The sequence below is a fragment of the Pseudophryne corroboree genome, chromosome 2 (genome assembly GCF_028390025.1).
Source record: "Pseudophryne corroboree isolate aPseCor3 chromosome 2, aPseCor3.hap2, whole genome shotgun sequence".
Classification (NCBI taxonomy): Eukaryota; Metazoa; Chordata; class Amphibia; order Anura; family Myobatrachidae; genus Pseudophryne; species Pseudophryne corroboree.
In genome coordinates, this window is record NC_086445.1 from 423,556,104 (window position 1) to 423,578,191 (window position 22,088).

A 22,088-nucleotide genomic window follows, 5' to 3' on the forward strand; every position below is an offset into this window, starting at 1 on the left:
TTTCTATAGTATACAAATATCTGAAATGAATAATGTGTGTTTTTTTATATATTGTATACATATAATGTGAGAAATGTAATTGTTTTTTTGTTTTTGTTTTTTATTAAAAACACATTTTTATTTAACCAGCATGAATATGATTGAAAAAATTATATTAAAGAAGTAAAGATGAATCAGAACATTCTAGAATGTTGTAGGAAAATTTTTGAGGAATTGAAAATGTAGCCAGATGGCACGCAAGAAGAAAAATGAGATGACATATTGTATAAGAACACAAACCTGCCATCTAGATTAGGTGATAAGAGAAGTACCTGCTGTGTACAGAAGCCACTCATGAGGAGAACACTACATTATATGGATTCAAACCAGACATATTTTCAAACTAACTCCCTAATTACTTTTGCTTAGCTGTACCTAGTAGGGAATGTACAGTATATGCAAAACATGTTTACTATTATTCCACTCAGCTTTTGAGTAATCATATTGAGTTGTGTCTGCCACCTCTTTAGCTGCTTCCTTTTACACTTGGGGGGTCATTCCGACCCAATTGCTTGCTGCAGTTTGTCGCAGTGCAGCGATCGGATCGGAACTGCGCATGCGCCGGCGCCACAGTGCACCGGTGCATGGCAGTCGTCGCTGCCTAGCGATCGCCTCTGAGACAGAGGGGGTCGCTGGGCGGGAGGAGGCTGAACGGCGGCGTTAAGCCGCCGTTTAGTAGGCGCGGTGGCCGGACCATTGGGGGGGCGTGCCACGGCGGCTGCGTGACGTCTCACGCGGCCAGCGGCAGTGACACACAACTCCCGGCCAGCCGCAGGAGCTGCGCTGTGTATTTGTATCCACAAATACAAGAGCATCGCCGCTGTGCGATGCTTTTGTATTTGTATGGGGGGGCCGGCACTGACATGCGGGGCGGACTAGCCCTGTGCTGGGCATCCCCCCACATGCCAGTGACATTACACTTTGCACTGATACCCCTTTCACACAGAAAGTCAAATTACTGGGTGAAGAAGTTCTATCTGGTAGTTTGCAGATTAACACGGGTCCTTTTTCTGTGTGAAAGGGTCAACCCGGGTTGAAATTCCTGGGACTTTGACCCAGGAATTAACCAGGGTCGGAGACACAGAAATTTTTACACGGGTTGACCCTTTCACAAATACCCTGTTAATCTGTAGGTTACAGGGTAGGAATTCTTGACCTTTGTGAAAGGGGGGTCAGGCAGGGACCTGCACAACTACCCAGCACTCAATGCCGGGTAAAAAGCTGGGATTTTTAGACATTTTTGCTGGAATTATATCGTAAATTCTTGCTGTTTGCATGAAATATTAGCCAACTCTACTTCAGTCACTGGTGCTCACATAACTAAGTATCTCTCACTATAGCCTCAGACACATCGGTGAAGGGGGGTATAATAGGGTGTGAGAATCAGGAAGTGAGAGATTTTGTAAGAGTTCTCCTGTTTTTTTAAAGTGGCAATTATTTACATGGCAAAATCAGTTGCAGGTTACTATTCCCAGTCTGATTCCAAGTGGATGATAAAGTATGAAAAAGGTGTAAAAAATGCAAAAAAAAACCCATAAAAAGTTGTGTCGACAATTTGAACATGTCAACCTTCTGTCAGTGTCAACCTGCATGTCGACCTTTTGTCAGTGTCAACCTAATGCATATGGGGTCGATCTAATGACTGTCGACCTAGACTATATCTATACATTGGAACTGTAGGAAGTACATGGGAGGTACTCCCATGGCAACAGCAATCTTCCGGATTTCTTCTAGGTTACCTGCACTGTTTCTTTATGACAATCTTTGTTCCTATGTACACCAAGTGCAATGGCTGAGCATTATGCAGCACTTATCTCTGTTCTTCTCCACCCTCCCTCCTTCCCTCAAACCAAAAGCAAATACAAAACCCCAGCAATTTCTCTTACATCCTAGAGGATACTGGGGTCCACATTAGTACCATGGGGTATAGACGGGTCCACTAGGAGCCTTGGGCACTTCAAGAAATTAATAGTGTGCGCTGGCTCCTCCCTTTATACCCCTCCTACCAGACTCCGTTTAGAAAATGTGCCCGGAGGAGCCGGTCACGCTTATGGAAGCTCCTGAAGAGTTTTCTGCATTTATTTTTTCTGTTTGTTATTTTCAGACAGGGCTGGTTAGCACCAGCCGTCTGCTTTGTGGGACATAGGGGGGGAACAACCCAACCTACCAAAGGATTAATGGTCCCGTTCCGCGCTGACAGGACACTGAGCTCCTGAGGGAACAATTCGTAAGCCCCACTACGGTGAGCGTACATTCCCGCAGCACGCCGCCACCCCTAACAGAGGCAGAAGTATGAAGAGTGGTGAGTAAGGGGCCGGCGTCCCAGTTTGCGGGTCGCCAGCTGGAATGGCGGCATAAGGGTAAGGAGCACAGCGCTGACATGCAGGCTGTGTCTCCAGGCTCAGTGTGTGTGTGTGTGTGTGTGTGTGTGTGTGTTAGACCGTTGTGAGGGGCGAACTGAGCCACTAACACTTTATCCAGACTGGCTACATGACTTACAGGGGATCTAACACGCTGGTAAGCACCATCAGACCTCATCCAGTATAAAAAAAACGGGAATACCCCTAAAAGGTTAATTACATTCTTCCCTTTTCCTCAGGATGATAGGAAAAAATGGGAAAACCCTCCGATTGTTGATGCATCGGTATCTAGGTTGTCACGCAAGATAGTCTTGCCTGTCCCGGGGGCAGCATCCTTAAAAGACACGGCTGACCACAAGATTGAGACCACTTTCAAATCTCTGTACACAGCTGTGGGAGTAGCCCAGAGACCTACTATAGCTCTTGCTTGGATCATGAGAGCCATTGCAAAATGGTCAGGTAACCTAATTTAGGGATTAGATTCCTTACCCAGAGGGGAGATTGTTTTACTCCTACACTATGGGGGTAATTCTGAGTTGATCGCAGCAGCAAGTTTGTTAGCAATTGGGCAAAACCATGGGGGTCATTCCGAGTTGTTCGCTCGCAAGCGGATTTTTGCAGATTTGCTCATGCTAAGCCGCCGCCTACTGGGAGTGAATCTTAGCATCTTAAAATTGCGAACGATGTATTCGCAATATTGCGATTACACACCTCGTAGCAGTTTCTGAGTAGCTCCAGACTTACTCGGCATCTGCGATCATTTCACTGCTTGTCGTTCCTGGTTTGACGTCACAAACACACCCAGCGTTCGCCCAGACACTCCTCCGTTTCTCCGGCCACTCCTGCGTTTTTTCCGGAAACGGTAGCGTTTTTTCCCACACGCCCATAAAACGGCCTGTTTCCGCCCAGTAACACCCATTTCCTGTCAATCACATTACGATCGCCAGAACGATGAAAAAGCCGTGAGTAAAAATCCTAACTGCATAGCAAATTTACTTGGCGCAGTCGCAGTGCGGACATTGCGCATGCGCATTAGGCGGAAAATCGCTGCGATGCGAAGATTTTTACCGAGCGAACAACTCGGAATGACCCCCCATGTGCACTGCAGGGGGGACAGATATAACATGTGCAGAGAGAGTTAGATTTGGGTGGGGTGTATTCAAACTGAAATCTAAATTGCAGTGTAAAAATAAAGCAGCCAGTATTTACCCTGCACAGAAACAAAAATAACCCACCCAAATCTAACTCTCTCTGCAAATGTTACATCTGCCCCCCCCCCCCCCCCCGCAGTACACATGGTTTTGCTCAATTGCTAACAAACTCGCTGCTGCGATCAACTCAGAATTACCCCCTATATGCAAGACTCTGCAACTTTTATGATAGAGGCCATAAAAGAGATACGCTTGCTAAATGGACGCACCACTGCCACTGAAGGTCAGCACGCAGGGGCCTATGGCTACGTCAGTGGACTGCCGATGCGGATTCCAGAAAAGGTGTAGAGAGCCTACCATTCACAGGTGAGGCCCTGTTTGGAGATGAACTGGATGCGTGGATATCCAAGGCTACAGCGGGTAAGTCTACATACCTTCCTTCCGCAGCTCCCCCAACTAGGAAGACCTACTCTGCTCCGACTCTGCAGCCCTTTCAGACAGCAACATTTTAAAATAAGACCAAAGGTTCTTCTACAGCTTTCAAAGGTTATAGGGGTAAACCCAAAAAAAACAGTAACTGCAGGTTCACAGGAACAGCATTCAGGTTCTGCTTCCTCTAAGCCTTCAGCATGATGGTGGACCGCACTGCTTGGAAGACAGGCAGGTGGGAACCCGATTAAAAGATTTCAGTCAAATATGGGCGACATCAGGCCAGGATCCCTGGGTCACAGAGCTTAATGCCCAGGGATACAGACTGGAGTTTCAGGAACTCCCACATCACAGATTGTTCAAATCAGGCTTACCAGCTTCTCAAGAGGCAAGTATAATTTTACAGAATGCAATTCAAAAACTGGTACAGCCTCAGGTCATTGTTCCAGTTCCACCTCAGCTACAGAACAAAGGTTATTATTCCAACCTTTTTGTGGTACCGAAGCCGGACGGTTCGGTAAGACCCATTTTAAACCTCAAGTCATTGAACCTGTAAATGGAGTCTCTAAGGGCGGTGATTTCAGGTCTGAAGGAAGGGGAATTCTTGGTGTCTCTGAATATCAAGGATGCGTACCTTCATATTCCAATCTGGCCACCTCATCAGGCTTATCTAAGGTTTGCATTACAGGACTGTCACTACCAGTTCCAGGCCCTGCCATTTGGCCTCTCCACAACACTGAAGATGTTCACCAAGGTAATGGCAGAGATGATGTTTCTCCTCCGCAAACAGGAAGTGAACATAATTCCATCACGGGTGGATTCTGAACCTTACAAAATCTCACCTGGAACCAATATGGAGGCTTCCATTCCTGGGGATAATACTGGATACGGAGGCACAGACGGTATTCCTTCCATTGGAAAAGGCATTGGTAATCCAGTCGATGGTGCGGGATGTCTTGAAACCAACCTGGATATCGGTGCATCTCTGCATTCGCCTTCTGGTGAAGATGGTAGCCGCATACGAGGCGCTACAGTACGGAAGGTTTCACCAAGGCCTTTCCATCTCGATCTGTTGGACAAATGGTCCGGATCGCATCTCCACATGCACCAGAGGATACGTCTGTCACCAAAAGCCAGGATTTCTCTTCTCTGGTGGCTTCAGACTTCTCACCTGACTGAGGGCCGAAGGTTCGGGATTCAAAATTGGATTCTGCTAACCACACATGCAAGCCTCAGAGGTTGGGGAGCAGTCACCCAAGGGGAACAGTTCCATGGAAAATGGTCAAGTCAGGAAACCATTATGCCAATCAACATTCTGGAACTAAGGGCCATTCTACAGCCCATCACATCGGCAGTGATGTACATAAAGCGACAAGGCAGAACGAAGAGCAGAGCAGCAATGTCATAGGTGACAAGAATTCTCCTCTGGGAAGAAAGACAAGCGGTGGCGTTGTCGGCAATCTTTATTCCGGGAGTAGATAACTGGGAAGTGGACTTCCTCAGCAGACACGGCCTCCACCCAGGTGTTCGGGTGCCTGACACGTCGGTGTGGCATTCCACAAGTTGACATGATGGCCTCTCGTCTAAATAAGAAACTCCAGAGGTATTGTTCCAGGTCAAGGGACCCACAGGCAGTGGCAGTGGATGCTCTGGCAACCCCATGTGTCTAGCAGATGGTGTATGTGTTTCCGCCACTTCCACTGATCCCAAAGATTCTCAAAAGAATAAAAAGGGAAAAGGTTTAAGCAATTCTCATTACTCCGGACTGGCCAAGAAGGGCTTGGTACGCAGATCTTCTGGACATGCTCCTGGAGGATCCGTGGCCTCTACCTCTTCGAGAGGATCTCCTACAACAGGGTCCATTCGTCTTTCAAGACTTACCACGGCTATATTTGACGGCATGGAAGTTGAGCGTCAAATTCTAGCCCGGAAAGGAATCCCGGATAAAGTTATTCCGACTCTGATCCAAGCCAGAAAAGGGGTAACGTCTAAGCATTACCACCGTATTTGGAAAAAATATGTCTCTTCGTGTGAGAACAGGAAATTTCCTGCGGTGGAATTTCAACTGGGACGTTTTCTGCTTTTTCTGCAGTTAGGTATGGATGTGGGCCTTATCATTTTCTTCCAGAAACAATTGGCTTCCCTCCCTGAGGTTCAGACGTTCTTGAAGGGTGTTCTGCACATCCAACTGGCCTTTGTGCATCCCATGGCACCTTGGGATCTCAACGTGGTGTTGCAGTTCCTTCAATCGGAATGGTTTGAGCCCTTACAGGAGGTGGACGTAAAGGTTCTTACGTGGAAAACAGTCACACTTTTGGCCTTGACTTCAGCCAGGCGGGTGTCAGAACTGGGTGTTGGAACTGGGGGCATTGTCTCACAAGAGCCCCTATTTGATTTTTCATGAGGATAGAGCTGAACTCAGAACTCGTCATCAATTTCTTCCAAAGATGGTGTCTGCGTTTCATATCAACCAACCTATTGTGGTTCCGGTGGTTACCAACACCTCTTCTACCTCAAAGTCCCTGGATGTTGTGAGGGCTTTGAAGATTTATGTGAAGCGGACAGCTCGTCACAGACAGTCGGCCTCGCTGTTTGTTCTCTATGATCCCATAAAATTGGGTGTCCTGCTTCTAAGCAGTCTATTGCTCGCTGGATCAGGCTTACTATCCAGCATGCTTATTCTACAGCAGGTTTGCCGGTTCCAAGATCTGTACAGGCCCACTCTCTCTAGGTTAGTGGATTCTTCCTGGGCGGCTGCCCGGGGTGTCTCGGCTTTACAGCTCTGCCAAGCAGCTACTTTGTCGGGTTCGAACACGTTTGCTAAGTTCTACAAGTTTGATGCTTTGGCCGCTGAGGACCTTCAATTTGGTCAATCAGTTCTGCAGGAACCTCCGCACTCTCCCACCCGGTTTGGGAACTTTGGTACATCCCCATGGTACTAAAGTGGACCCCAGTATCCTCTAGGACGTAAGAGAAAATAGGATTTTAATTACCTACTGGTAAATCCTTTTCTCGTAGTCCGTAGAGGATACTGAGCGCCCGCCCAGTGCTTTGTGTTTCCTGAACCGCTACTTGGTTAAGTATTGTTGTTGGTTCAGCTGTTCCTGTTCAAGTTGGGTTAGCATGGATTTCCTCTTGGTTTGTGTGTGCTGGTTTGAATCTCGCCACTGTCCTTTAAATCCTTCTCTCAAGGTATGTCCGTCTCTTCGGGCACAGATTCTAGACTGAGTCTGGTAGGAGGGGCATAGACGGAGGAGCCAACGCACACTATTAATTTCTTAAAGTGCCCAAGGCTCCTAGTGGACCCGTCTATACTCCATGGTACTAATGTGGACCCCAGTTTCCTCTATGGACTACAAGAAAATGATTTAGCAGTGGGTAATTAAAATCCTATTTTTTTCATTTTTACACATTTCCCAGATGATCACACTGGTTACGTCATCAGGCTCCACTAGGCTGGCCATGGAGATAATTCTTTACTGTGCTTTATATTTTGTTGTCTTTAAAAGTTTTCCCCTTTAACCCTCGGTGCTTATTACACTTTATCTCTGTATTGTACTGTAGATTTTGAGAGTTTATGGTCATTTATAAATAATAAAACTGGTATGGTTCCTAAAACTTACTTCGTATAGGGGCTAATTTAGCAAGCCCAGCAGAAGTGCAAAAATCACTATTTGCCAATTTCCGCACTTCTGCACATGTGCGCACACGCAAGGTATTAATAGCCAGCGGTGATGGGGTGTTCATGCCGCGTTTTGTGGGGTTACCACTTGGGGGGCACAGTCTGGACAACGCAGACATGTCTGGGCCATTTTGTGGGGCAGGCCATGGCTGCAGCATGACATCACACGCAACCACTGGAACTCAAAAGATGGATGCTATCTGACTGCCTCTGCAGGGCCTAGGCAGGGGGTAACCCCTAATTATGCAAACAGCAATGCGCTCGCATGTTGGCAGGGGGGAAGGACCCAGCATGCGGGCGGACTTGCCCTGTGCTGGGGGTCCCCACACGTTAGAGAAAAGGGTCGTAGTTGTGCATTTTTTTTATGCACAACTACAACCCATGCTGATTTAGTGCAAAGCCGTCTCATAGATTCTGTTTAGGGACACTGATGGTTGAGGAATACAGACTTATCCTCTCTGTAGTTTTATTTATTATGTAGTTTACACAATCAAGATTGAAATACATGCACTAGGTGTCTGTGACATACCTTGCACAACACAGAAAATGTTTTTGCAAAAAGGCAATAAATGATTTGAGAGGCAGCCAATACATTTTGTTGTATCTGATTAACCACCCAGGAATCCCCAGTACATTCTCCATGTAGTTCTCTGTGCATGCACCTAAAATCTCAACTGTAACTGTGTACAAACACATTTGGGACACATGTATAGTGTCACTTAAGGGGGGTACAAACGGAGAGATCCGTACTTAAAATCTAAGCAATCTGATTAGATTGCTTAGAAATTAAGCATGGATCTCTCGTGTGTATTCCCCCCAGCGATAGGGCCGCACATCGCTATCGCCGGTGCTAGATTGAGCCTGCATGCATGCTCAATCTAGCAGGTCGCACACTTCAGCGCTGTGTGAAGTGAGTCCCCCCCCCCTCGCTTAGCACACATCGCGCTGAGTGCTGAGCGGGGGGGGGGGGGGGGGGGGGAGAGATGTGTGCTGAGCGGTCTGTGATGGGTATGTAGGTATATGGTATATGGGTATGTATGTACCCCCTAGCATCTATCCTTGTGCATCAATGCCTATTTCTCTAAAGATTGTAAGCTTGCGAGCAGGTCCTTCCTACCTCTATGTCTTGTCTGTTTTTACCCAGTTTTGTTCTATTACTGTAGTTCCCTAGTTTTGTTCTTTTACTGTTCTAATTGTAAAGCGCAACGGAATATGCTGCGCTATATACGAAACTGTTAATATAATAAAATAAAAATAATAAATGTACAGTGGAAAAAAAATATTTCACTGTTTTGCTGGAAGGGGTGGATCCCAGTAAAAGCAACCATAAGGGAAGTAAGGGTCACAGTGCCCTAGAGTATGAGAATTTTTGTCACGGCACTCCTAGGTCAAATGTTTCTTGTTGAGAAATTTAGAAAATATTATTCTATTAAGTAAATTGTGTTTATATGTCTTTTATATGTTCAATTGTATGGTGAGGGGAAAGATTCACTTCTGTTTGTCCATATATTTTATGATTGGAAGCCACCAGCACTGGTTTTACATTGACCAGAAATAATTTGAATTGGTCCTGGACCACCAATCCAAGCCACCCCTGCACGTTCCCTGAGGCACCCAGTTTGGGAAACATTGCTATATCTATTAATACCTGTCTTCAGAAAAAGGGAAACCGTCACTGTCCTCTGCATTTTGGTATTTCTGCCAAACAAATATACTATATTAAAATGAGAGTGACTGCAATTGTAACAAGTGGGGGTTCAGCTAGTGGAGATGACTATGTCATTATCATTTATAAAACAGCTGTGTTTAAAACTGTTGATAGCTGAGGAAAAACACACATAAACAACAACAGAGGGCCAAGTACTTAGCCTAAAATCATCTGGAGACTTGATAGAGCATGGATAAGGCAATATCTTGTATATATCATGGTTTATGTCATCATTTGGCAGCACAGAGGATGTTCATGAAGACTGTTACAGTGAGTACTAAACTTGTTAGTGGGAGTGCAGAATGTAGCATTTGGAGAATAATTGATGAGTGAAACAATTTGTATATTTTTATTACAACTCATACAAATGACCCGTGATGAATTTTTAGAGCCAGAACATTTGACTTCATCAATAACAGCCACCTTTTTCCATAAAGTTTTAAATGCTTGCCACTAACCAGATCCCGCCATAACTTCCACGTGGATAGTAAAAATGTATATATGGCTAGGTATATTCGTGGTGGTATAAGTGGATACCTGATAGGTACTTCAAGTTTAGTTGAGGTCATTTGCAGTTCCCCAGGAAGAGATAGATGTCTCAGCTCCAGCAACAAGTGATCCCACAGCTGGGGCATTTCATTGTCACAGGTGGGACATTTGCACTAAGGTTTTCTTATCAAAAGAGGCATTCCCTCTCATATTAAGAAGTATATTTACATTATTATGGTAGTATACATACAGTGTGCATGGTATTATAAAATGTGTATGGTAATGGTGTGTACACACGGTGAGACATTTTCTTATGATTTTGACTATATAGTCAAAATCGTAAGAAAAGTTAGTGCAGATCGCAAGGTGATAGTCATCGTTGCCGCGCATCAGCATCGCAAGAATAGATAGACTGTGCAGGCAAGTAAATTTTGACTATCTCTGTAGAAGAGATAGTCAAAATTGACACTTAGCCAAAATCGCACATAGTCAGTATCGCAGCACATACTGAGTGTGCTTGCGATACTATGTGCCGATCTAGCCCCTGTCGCATAGTGAGAATCGGGCATAGCACGAATCTCACTGTGTGTATGGACCTTAACTCTTTATTTGCATCGTTAGGTATGGCGTTATTGATTTTTAAATCTGTCCCACCTGTGACTTATGTCACAGGTGGGACAGAAAGTAGACATACCTTCTCACAAAGCAAGCAATTTTATACAATCTCTGTGAATGTACAGGTGGGATAAAATTTATAATTTACCCATATGAAGTAAGAACTTGGTGTTGAATTTGTTACAAAAAAAACACAAGAAAAGTATTACTTTTATGCAAATGATGTTTCTCTTACGTCCTAGAGGATGCTGGGGACTCCGTAAGGACCATGGGGATAGACGGGCTCCGCAGGAGACATGGGCACTAAAAAAGAACTTTAGGTATGGGTGTGCACTGGCTCCTCCCTCTATGCCCCTCCTCCAGACCTCAGTTTGATACTGTGCCCAGAGGAGACTGGGTGCATTACAGGGAGCTCTCCTGAGTTTCCTGAAAAGAAAGTAATTTTGTTAGGTTTTTTATTTTCAGGGAGCCTGCTGGCAACAGACTCCCTGCATCGAGCCAGAGGTAAGGGCAGAGGGAAGAAGCTGCCAACCACAGCTAGTTCCCAGGAGCAGAAGTCCTCCTCGGCCTCTACAAAATCCACCGCATGACGCTGGGGCTCCGCTGAGGGAGTCCGCCCCAGTGGGGGCACGTCTTCGACTTTTCAGCCACATCTGGGTTCACTCACAGGTGGATCCCTGGGCAATAGAAATTGTTTCCCAGGGTTACAAGCTGGAATTCAAAGAGGTGCCTCCTCGCCGGTTTTTCAAATCGGCCCTACCAGCTTCTCCCCCGGAAAGGGAGATAGTTTTAAACGCAATTCACAAACTGTGTCTTCAACAGGTGGTGGTCAAAGTTCCCCTGCTTCAACAAGGGAGGGGGTATTACTCAACCCTGTTTGTAGTCCCGAAACCGGACGGTTCGGTCAGACCCATTTTAAATTTAAAATCCTTGAACCTATACTTGAAAAGGTTCAAGTTCAAGATGGAATAGCACAGAGCGGTCATTGCCAGCCTAGAAGGGGGGGATTTTATGGTATCCCTGGACATAAAGGATGCATACCTTCATGTTCCCATATATCCACCTCATCAGGCGTACCTGAGATTTGCGGTACAGGATTGTCATTACCAATTTCAGACACTGCCGTTTGGGCTTTCCACGGCCCCGAGGATTTTCACCAAGGTAATGGCCGAAATGATGGTGCTCCTGCGCAAGCAGGGTGTCACAATTATCCCGTACTTGGACGATCTCCTCATAAAAGTGAGATCACGAGAGCAGTTGTTGAACAGCATGTCACTTTCACTGAAGGTGTTACAGCAACACGGCTGGATTCTCAATATCCCGAAGTCACAGTTGGTTCCTACGACTCGTTTGACCTTCTTAGGCATGATTCTGGATACGGACCAGAAAAGGGTTTATCTTCCGATAGAAAAGGCCCAGGAACTCATGACTCTAGTCAGGGACCTACTGAAGTCAAAACAGGTGTCAGTGCATCACTGCACTCGAGTCCTGGGAAAAATGGTGGCGTCTTACGAGGCCATTACATTCGGCAGGTTCCATGCGAGGACTTTCCAATGGGACCTACTGGACAAGTGGTCCGGGTCACATCTACAGATTCATCGGATGATCACCCTGTCCCCCAGGGCCAGGGTATCTCTCCTGTGGTGGCTGCAGAGTGCTCACCTTCTAGAGGGTCGCAGGTTCGGCATTCAGGACTGGATTCTGGTAACCACAGACGCGAGTCTCTGAGGTTGGAGAGCAGTCACGCAGGGAAGAAACTTCCAAGGTCTTTGGTCAAGCAGGATACTTGTCTTAACATCAACGTCCTGGAGCTGAGGGCCATGTACAACGCCCTTCGTCAAGCGGAGACTTTGCTTCGCGACCTACCGGTTCTGATTCAATCAGACAACATCACCGCAGTGGCTCATGTAAACCGCCTAGGCGGCACAAGGAGCAGAGTGGCAATGGCAGAAGCCACCAGGATTCTTCGCTGGGCGGAAAATCATGTAAGCGCACTGACAGCAGTGTTCATTCTGGGAGTGGACAACTGGGAAGCAGACTTCCTCAGCAGACACGATCTACATCCAGGAGAGTGGGGACTTCATCAGGAAGTCTTTGCACAGATTGCAAGTCTGTGGGGACTGCCCCAGATAGACATGATGGCGTCCCGCCTCAACAAGAAATTGCGGAGGTATTGCGCCAAGTCAAGAGACCTTCAGGCGGTGGCTGTGGACGCCCTGGTGACACCGTGGGTATTCCAGTCGGTCTATGTGTTTCCTCCTCTTCCTCTCATACCCAAGGTGTTGAGAATAATAAGAAGAAGAGGAGTGCAGACAATTCTCATTGTTCCAGATTGGCCGCGAAGGGCCTGGTATCCGGATCTACAGGAAATGCTCACAGAAGATCCGTGGCCTCTTCCTCTAAGAAAGGACCTGTTACAACAGGGACCCTGTCTGTTCCAAGACTTACCGCGGCTGCGTTTGACGGCATGGCGGTTGAACGCCGGATCCTAGCAGAAAAGGGCATTCCGGATGAGGTCATTCCTACTCTGATAAAGGCTAGGAAGGATGTGACAGCAAAACATTATCACCGTATATGGCGGAAGTATGTTTCTTGGTGTGAGGCCAGGAATGCTCCTATGGAAGAATTCCATCTGGGCCGTTTCCTTCACTTCCTGCAAACTGGAGTGAATTTGGGCCCAAGATTAGGCTCCATCAAGGTTCAGATTTCGGCCCTATCCATTTTCTTTCAGAAGGAATTGGCTTCTCTCCCAGAAGTACAGACTTTTGTGAAGGGAGTGCTGCATATTCAGCCTCCTTTTGTACCTCCGGTGGCACCTTGGGACCTTAATGTGGTGTTGAGTTTCCTTAAGTCGCACTGGTTTGAACCACTTAAAACGGTGGAGTTAAAATTTCTCACTTGGAAAGTGGTCATGTTGTTAGCCTTGGCTTCGGCTAGGCGAGTGTCGGAGTTGGCGGCTTTGTCTCATAAAAGCCCCTATATGGTTTTCCATGTGGATAGAGCGGAATTGCGGACCCGTCCTCAATTCTTGCCTAAGGTGGTTTCATCGTTTCATATGAACCAACCTATTGTGGTGCCTGTGGCTACGCAAGACTTGGAGGATTCCGAGTCCATTGATGTGGTCAGGGCTTTGAAAATTTACGTGGCCAGAACGGCTCGGGTCAGACAAACAGAAGCTCTGTTTGTCCTGTATGCAGCCAACAAAGTTGGCGCTCCTGCTTCGAAGCAGACTATTGCTCGCTGGATCTGTAACACGATTCAGCAGGCTCATTCTACGGCTGGATTGCCGTTACCAAAATCGGTAAAGGCCCATTCCACTAGGAAGGTGGGCTCTTCTTGGGCGGCTGCCCGAGGGGTCTCGGCATTACAATTGTGCCGAGCTGCTACTTGGTCAGGTTCAAACACCTTTGCAAAGTTCTACAAGTTTGATACCCTGGCTGAGGAGGACCTCCTGTTTGCTCAGTCGGTGCTACAGAGTCATCCGCACTCTCCCGCCCGTTTGGGAGCTTTGGTATAATCCCCATGGTCCTTACGGAGTCCCCAGCATCCTCTAGGACGTAAGAGAAAATAAGATTTTTTTTATTTTTTTTTATTACTTTTTTATTGAGGTATTAACAGTTAAGGAAAAACAGCAACAGAAAACATTGCAAACAATAAATCAATAGACCACAATGACCATCGTACATACTCACAGAGAGTTGGGTTGAGAAATTACAAACATGCCGATATATGTGGTAGGGAGTTGGTAGGGTCATAAAGTAGCATGAATATGCAATATCAGTATAGACTCGTACAGTATTAGTCACATCCGGAGCTCGGGGGATATCAAAGCAACGTAATTATCGCTAACCTAGTGAGAAACCATACAGTGTTTTTTAGGCTGTGATGTATTTGCGTTTTAGTGGAAAGGGGTAGTGTATCTATATATGATTCCCACATTAAGAAAAATCTCTCCACTTCTCTCTCTTTATGTAATAATGTTTCCATCCAATCCATCTTGAAAATAAAATTTAATTTAGTCAAGAATAAGGGTATTTGAGGCGGTGTACTGTCCAACCAGCCTTGTAATATTGTTTTCTTTCCTGCTGCACTGATGGTTAGCAGGAGTTTTTTGCATGCCAGGGTTATTCGTTGATGGGGGTCAAATAATCCCAGAATCACCCATTCTGGAGTGAAGGGGACATGATTAACTAGTTTGGCTTCCGCATATCTGCGGATTAGGTGCCAAAAATACTGAATGACGGGGCAAGCCCATAGGCAATGAAAAGTATCCGCTTCTTCCTGGTGGCAGCGTAAGCAGGCATTGCTCTCCGAAGTGCCCATGCGATAGCGCTTTAGTGGTGATAAATATGTGTTGTGGTATGTATTCAAGAATAATTCAGTGTACATGCTAGCCGATAGAGTTCTTTGGGAAAACACTAAAGCTTTCTCCAGTGTCGGTATAGTTAGGGTCGGGAAATGACTTAACCATTTCGACATCAGTTCTGGTATGGCAGCATTATCTAATATATCTCTTAAAAAATTATAATGAATGGATAGGGCTTTGCGCTGGGGCGGTGGGTGGGTCAAGAGGTTGTCCAAAGGATTGTGCCAATCTTTTTTAGAGAAATGTTTCAGTACATGGGCCGTGTAAAAACGTAATTGTAAGAGTGCCAGTGGGTGAGAGGCCACTATAGGGTAGGCAACTGATAATTCCCCAGGAGTGAGAGAGCGTTCTTGGGTAGTAGAGACCACTGACTTCAAAGTATGCAAGCCCTCCACACTCCAGGCAATGAAAGGGTGAGCAGCCATGCCATCGAGGAAGTTGGGATTCCGGATTAGGGGTAAATCAGAGCCGGATTAACAGGGGGGTTCCGGGGGTAAGTACCCCGGGCCCCCCTGTCAGAAAAGGGCCCCCCTCCACTCGCCGGAGATCAGATCTCTAATCCGATCTGATCAGCGGCACTGCACTACGGGGCATTGCGCTCCCCTGCCCACTGCAGAGATTACTGAGCGAGTGAGCGATGGCTCAGCGCCGCGCACGCAGGGGCCGACCCGCCGATCCATCCTCACTGATGATTCTTTTGGGGGACGGAATGGTACGAGACAATGTAGAGCGCAGGCAGCTGTGTCAGGAACGCGCAGCTGCCTGCTCATCACACTGACAAAGAGGATAGCTGACTGTAGGGGGAGCTGCAGCGTCAGCCCCTCCTAGGCAGTTCCAGTGTGAGACCTGCTGACCCGGGGTTGTGTCTTCCGGAGCCGCTCTGCCATGTGGAGACAGGTGTGTGTCTCGCGGTGGAAGGGGAATGGGGGAGAGTGGGAAGCGATCTTTAATAAATGGTGACAGCTTTATTTTGTATGTGTGCTATGTGGTTACTGTGTATGTGGTACTATGTATGCATGTGTGCAATGCACATGGTGAGAATATCTGTATATGCTGTGCTATGTATATGTGTGTGTGGTGTGCTATGTATTTGTGTGCAATGTATGTGTGGTGTGCTGTGTGTGCAATGTGTATGTGTGTGTGGTGTACTATGTACATGTATAGTGTGCTATGTATATGTGTATGTGCAATGTGTAGGAGTATGGTGTGCTATGTTTGTTTGGGGTATACTGTGTGTGCAATATGTGTGTGTGGTGTGCTATGTATGTGTGTGCAATGTTTATGTCTGTGGTGCTGTGTGTACAATGTGTATATATGCGCTGTACAACGTATGTGTCTGGGCAGCTAGAAATTCAGTAAGCATGGTGTGCCATGTATGCGTGTGTGTGTGTGTGTGTGTGTGTGTGTGTGTGTGTGTGTGTGTGTGTGTGCGCGCAATGTGCATATGTGTGCAACATGGAAACCCCCCCAGTAAAGCCTGCGTTTGCCCCTGCAGCTGCCCAATAAGCGTAAGTCAAGCTGCAGCCTCAGGATGGAAGTTCCCTGGCAGCGTGGGGATTAGTGCTGGCGGGGTGCACTGCAGAGAAGGAGAGGCACATTCACACTCTCCTCTTATGTTTGTAAGTCAGGATTTTTTTTTTTTTAAGTTATGCTTTAAATTTTAAGTCAGGCTCTGAATTTTATCTATCTATCTATCTATCTATCTATCACTTCTAAAGGACAGGGTCTCGCAGGACCTGTGAATGTCGTTACCTGTGCTTCAGAAGTTCTATTATTGTTGGATGGCACCTGGTCAATTAACTTATGGTAAGGGAGTGCCTGTCAACTTTCCAGTGTGTGTATATATATATATATATATATATAATGGATCAGGTCAGGATCCTGGCAGTGCTCGGAACCCCAACCACTGGAAACCTGAACGAGTAATCTATGGTGGTGGGGGGAGGCGTTAGGGTCAGGCTGAGGAGGGGTGGCTAGGTTTAGGCTTCGGGGAGGTTAGGTTTAGTTTAGGCACCCCCGGGGAGAGTTATGGTTAGGCTGCGGGTGGGGGTGTGTGTTTAGGTTTAGGCTGCGTGAAGGGAAGGTTAGGTTTAGGCACACCTGGGGATGGTTATGGTTAGGCTGCAGAGGTGGGGGAGGGTTAGCTTTAGACTGCGGGAAGGAAGGGTTAGCGGGGCATTGGGGAAAGGTAAATATACTTACCTTGTCCCTATCAGGATTTTCATCATTGGGATACCGCCGGCATATCAGATCAACCCATATGTATGTATATATGTGTATATATGTATATATGTGTATATATGTGTGTGTGTGTATATGAATATATGAAATAGGTAATTAACCCATACTACCCGATACTCCCCTTAGTTCAAATGATACAGCGTGTATATATATATGTATGTATTAGAATTTTACATTTACACCTTAGGGCCCCCCTGTCTTAAGTACCCCGGGCCCCCTGATGCCTTAATCCAGCTCTGGGGTAAATGGAGGGAGTGGTATGAGTTAAGGCCCTTTTTATGGCGCAAGATATGCCATAGCCGTCTAGTGGACCATAATAACGGGTTGGATCGTATCGGCTCTGGGATTTCCTGGTCATGAAGGTGGAGGAAACAGGTTAGGTCATAATCAGCCAAGAAATTTTGTTCTAGGGACGTATCAGTATATATTGACGTTTTAGAGATCCAGTCACGTAAGTGACGTAGGAGGGCTGCTTGATTGTGGGTTACAATGTCTGGAAGATTTATACCTCCGTTATTCTTTGGCTGTTGTAGTTTTCGCAAAGCAATTCTGGTTCTGGTGCCATTCCAGATAAACCTACGGATAGTCGAGTTAATGTGGAGAGAGTCAGTTTTAGTTAGTAAAATTGGCAATGATTGGATGGGGTACAATAGGCGTGGGATCGCTATCATCTTGAGAAGATTAGCTTTGCCCAAGAACGATAGAGTCAAACGGCTCCATGATTTTACATTCTCGGTAAGTACGTGAATAGCCTTGGTAACATTCAATTTGTACAGTGAATGTAAGTTACGGGGTAATAGGACTCCTAAATAGGGGATATAATTCGTTGCCCATATGAATGGGAATCGCGGGGTCCAACGGGGGCACCCAACCGTGCCACCCAGGAACATTGCAGTGGACTTATCCATGTTGATGTATAGGCCCGATATGGAGCTGAAATTTTCGATTGTGTGTAAAATAGATGTAAGGGAGGATTCCGAATTACCAATATAAAGGAGAATGTCGTCTGCAAATGCCGATATTTTAACTTCTCGGTGTCCAAGTTTAATGCCTTGAAATGTGGGGTCGCTTTGCAGAGATCGCAGTAGGGGGTCTAAGGCCAGGTTAAACAGTAAGGGGGATAGCGGACACCCCTGACGCGTCCCCCTTTCCAAGCTAAATTGAGGTCCCACCATGTCATTAATCAGTAAAGAAGCTGAGGGGGTGGAATATAGGTGTTGTATGAGATCTACGAAACCCGTGTCAAAAGCCCTCCCTTCCAATATTTTAAATAGATGCGGCCATAAGACCGTGTCAAACACTTTGTGGATGTCCAAGCTGAGAAGCATGTTCTGTTCCCTGGGGGAATTGTTCGCCATAGCGATCGCTGCTATTGCTGTTCGGATTGCTTTAATTGCATGACGACCTTGGACAAAGCCCATTTGGTGGTCAGTCAATAGGTCAGGAAGGATGGTTTGAAGGCGGGTGGCTAAAATCTTGGCTAAGAGCTTGTAATCGACATTAAGCAGGCTTATTGGCCTGTAAGATGTTAGCAGTGTGGGGTCCTTGTTAGGTTTGGGTAGGAGAATTATGTGTGCAGCGTTAAAGGTAGGATAGGTCAATCCATGTGTTTGGATGCCTTTGAGTAATTCTAATAAAGTGGGGGTGAGGTGAGGTTGTAGTATACGATAGTATTCCCCAGAGAAACCATCGGGGCCAGGGGCTTTATTGTGAGGAAGGTTAGAGATAGCGGAGTTAAGTTCCTCCATAGTGATATCTCCTGTTAGAGCGTCTCTTTATTCTGTACTTAATTTCGGTAATGTTGCATCAGTTAGTAAAGTGTCTTGCAGAGCGGTGTTGATAGGGGAGGAGTGAAATAAGGTTTCAAAGTGGGATTGAAATAGTGACAGTATGTCTTGGGATTTGGTGAGTACAGTTCCGGTGGAAGGGTGTTTCAAAGAGGTGATTGTGGGACGGGGCTTAGATGGTTTGGAAAGCGAAGCCAAAAGTTTGCCCGCTTTGTTCCCCCAACGATAGAACTTGTGTTTAGTGTATTCCAGGGAATGACGAGCTTGGGTTGCTAGGTAGGATTCAAGGAACTGTCTAGATTGTTTATATGCAGCTAGGGTATTTTTAGACGGGTTCGCAGTGTAAACCAGAAACGAGTCATGCTGTTAGGGTCTCCTGCTCTGTGCTGCCACGTCGTCATGGCAACCCGGAGACAAGTGCTAGCGGAGTAACCTGAGCGTAGCTGATACTCCGGTTCGGGTCTTTTGCTGTGCAGTGGTTACAGGCTCTGTGCACGGCAGGGGATCCGGTGCTGGTTTTTGTGCTCACAGTCTGTGAGGTCTGAGTGGGGCGTGGACAGCACCTGCTATATAAACCCTCTTCTCAGGTTAGGCAGATGCTGCTGAATCTTTGTTGGTTAGTCAGTTCCAGAAAGCTAGCTAGTACTGTGTAAACTTTGTATTTGTTTGTTGCTTACTGCAAATAGGCCTTGGGATTTGGTATTACACTCTGCCAATCCAGACCTAGCAGTAAGACTGGAGTCAGTCATTTAACCTGCTGGGGTTCTTTTGCTACTCTGTGAACCTAGCAAGTTTGCGGCTGTATTCTCAGACTTGCCTGCCAAAATCCTTTCTCACTGTGCAAGGTGTTCAGGTGTCAGTTTAGTGGCAGTAAACTGAACCAGTGCACTGCAAGTGAGGACTAGGATTGTGGAGACTCTCCTTGTGTCTATTATTCCATCTCTGACCAAGGAGTTTACTGCCACACCCGTTGGTAACCCTTTAGGGTTTTGCTGTTGCCCTTAGCAACATCATTTCGGGTTCTCTACGTATTATATCACAACATCTCGCTTCTTTCCATCTGAGCATTCCTAATACTAGGGAGACACCCAGTTTCTTAGCCTTTGGGCTTCTCTGTTCACTTTGTGTTTATTTTGTTACCCTATCACATTCTGTGTATGTAATGTCATATTCCCCAGTCTGTCTGTGAGTTCATTTGTTTTGCATCCCTCTCCGTTCAGACACCAGTACATTCCTGCTGGCACTGGTGTGCATAACATATTCAGCAGCCCAATACTCCTGTTGAAATTTTGTGGGAATATGGAGCATACCCCTCAAAATACTTTGCAACAGGTGGTCGATCAGGTGCAGGTCCTGACTCGACAATTTAATGATTTGTCCATTAAAATGCACACCTCGCAGGCTGCTGGCGGAGCTCCCGCAGCAGCAGTACCTTCAGGGGTTAAGGAGCCGAAAGTAAATCTCCCGGATCGTTTTTCTGGAGATCGCTCGCAGTTCTTTTGTTTCAAGGAGAGCTGAAAGCTATATTTCCAGCTTAGGCCTCAGTCTTCTGGGTTGGAGATTCAGCGGGTGGGCATAGTGATTTCCTTGCTACAAGGAGACCCACAGGTCTGGGCATATGGGTTGCAGCCTGACTGTCCGTCGCTTAAAAGTGTTGATGCTTTTTTACGGCACTGGGCATGTTGTATGATGACCCTGACAAGACGGCCTCAGCCGAGGCTCAGATTTCGATCCTTAAGCAAGGGCGAAGGCCAGTTGAGGTTTATTGTACGGAGTTTCGGAGGTTGGCCCATGATACCCAGTGGAATGACCCAGCCCTGAGACACCAGTACCGAGGAGGTCTTTCTAACCAGTTAAAAGACCAACTGGTACAATATCCCTTGCCTGATAGCTTGGATCAGCTCATGCAGTTATCCATTCGGGTGGATAGACGGCTGAGAGAGCGCAGGCTTGAAAGGGAGACCGAGGTTTCCTTCTTTCCCAAGGGAACCTCAGACTCTGAGGAATTTTCCGAGGAGCCTATGCAGATTGGGGCTACCCGCCTCTCCTCGCGTGAGAAGACGCGGAGGAGACAGCAGGGGTTATGTTTGTACTGTGGGAATAAAGGTCATGTGGTAGTATCATGCCCAGAAAAGCCGGAAAACTTCAGGGCCTGAGGGTGATGGGAAATATCCTGTCAGGCCAGAAGTCAGAATTTCCCAAGAAGACTTTTATCATTCCGGTGACCTTGAAGATCCTCGGTCAAACTGTCAAGACTGAGGCCTTTGTGGACAGTGGGGCCGACGGGGTTTTTATGGACCGCCAATTCGCCCTGAAACACTCTGTTCCCTTAGTACCCTTGGCATCGGAAATTGAGATTTGTGGGTTAAACGGGGAACCATTATGCCAGGGTAAAATTACCTCTTGCACTAGCCAGATTTCTTTGTTTATTGGAGCCACACACTCTGAAAAATTGTCCTTTTATGTGACTGTCTGTACTTTTGCCCCATTGGTGTTGGGGTTACCCTGGTTAAGGGCCCACAATCCTCAATTTGACTGGGTCTCTGGGGAGATTCTTAGTTGGGGTACTGATTGTTTCAGGAGTTGCTTGAGCCTTCCAGTCAGGCTTTCGCAGCTAAGTTTGCCAGGATTGCCAGGATGTTATGCAGATTTTGCGGACGTGTTCTCCAAAAGAGTTGCAGAGGTACTACCTCCCCATCGCCCCTATGACTGTGCCATTAATTTGTTGCCGAATGCTAAGCTTCCCAAGAGCAGGTTGTACTCCCTGTCACGTCCTGAGACTCAGGCTATGGCAGAGTACATTCAGGAGAACTTGGCTAAGGGATTTATCAGACCTTCACAGTCTCCAGTTGGGTCGGGGTTCTTCTTCGTGGGTAAAAAGGACGGTTCGTTGCGACCCTGCATCGACTTCAGGGAATTGAACCGTATCACGATTAAAAACTTATACCCACTGCCTCTCATTTCGGTCTTGTTTGACCAGCTTCGTACTGCCACCATTTTTTCTAAGATTGACCTACGCGGTGCGTACAATCTAATCCGAATAAGAGAGGGGGATGAATGGAAGACTGCCTTTAATACCCACTCAGGGCATTATGAATATTTGGTGATGCCTTTTGGGCTCTGTAATGCCCTGGCAGTCTTCCAGGACTTCATGAACGATGTGCTCAGGGAATATTTGGATAGATTCTTAGTTGTATACTTAGATGACATCCTAATCTTCT

General features: G+C 46.6%; 1 protein-coding gene across 1 annotated transcript in view; it reads left to right on the top strand.

Annotated features, from left to right (window-relative positions):
- The window catches only part of EGFL6 (EGF like domain multiple 6), a 475,748-nt gene that overhangs the window by 376,732 nt on the left and 76,928 nt on the right, over positions 1-22,088 (top strand). The gene's annotated exons all lie outside the window — the stretch shown is intronic.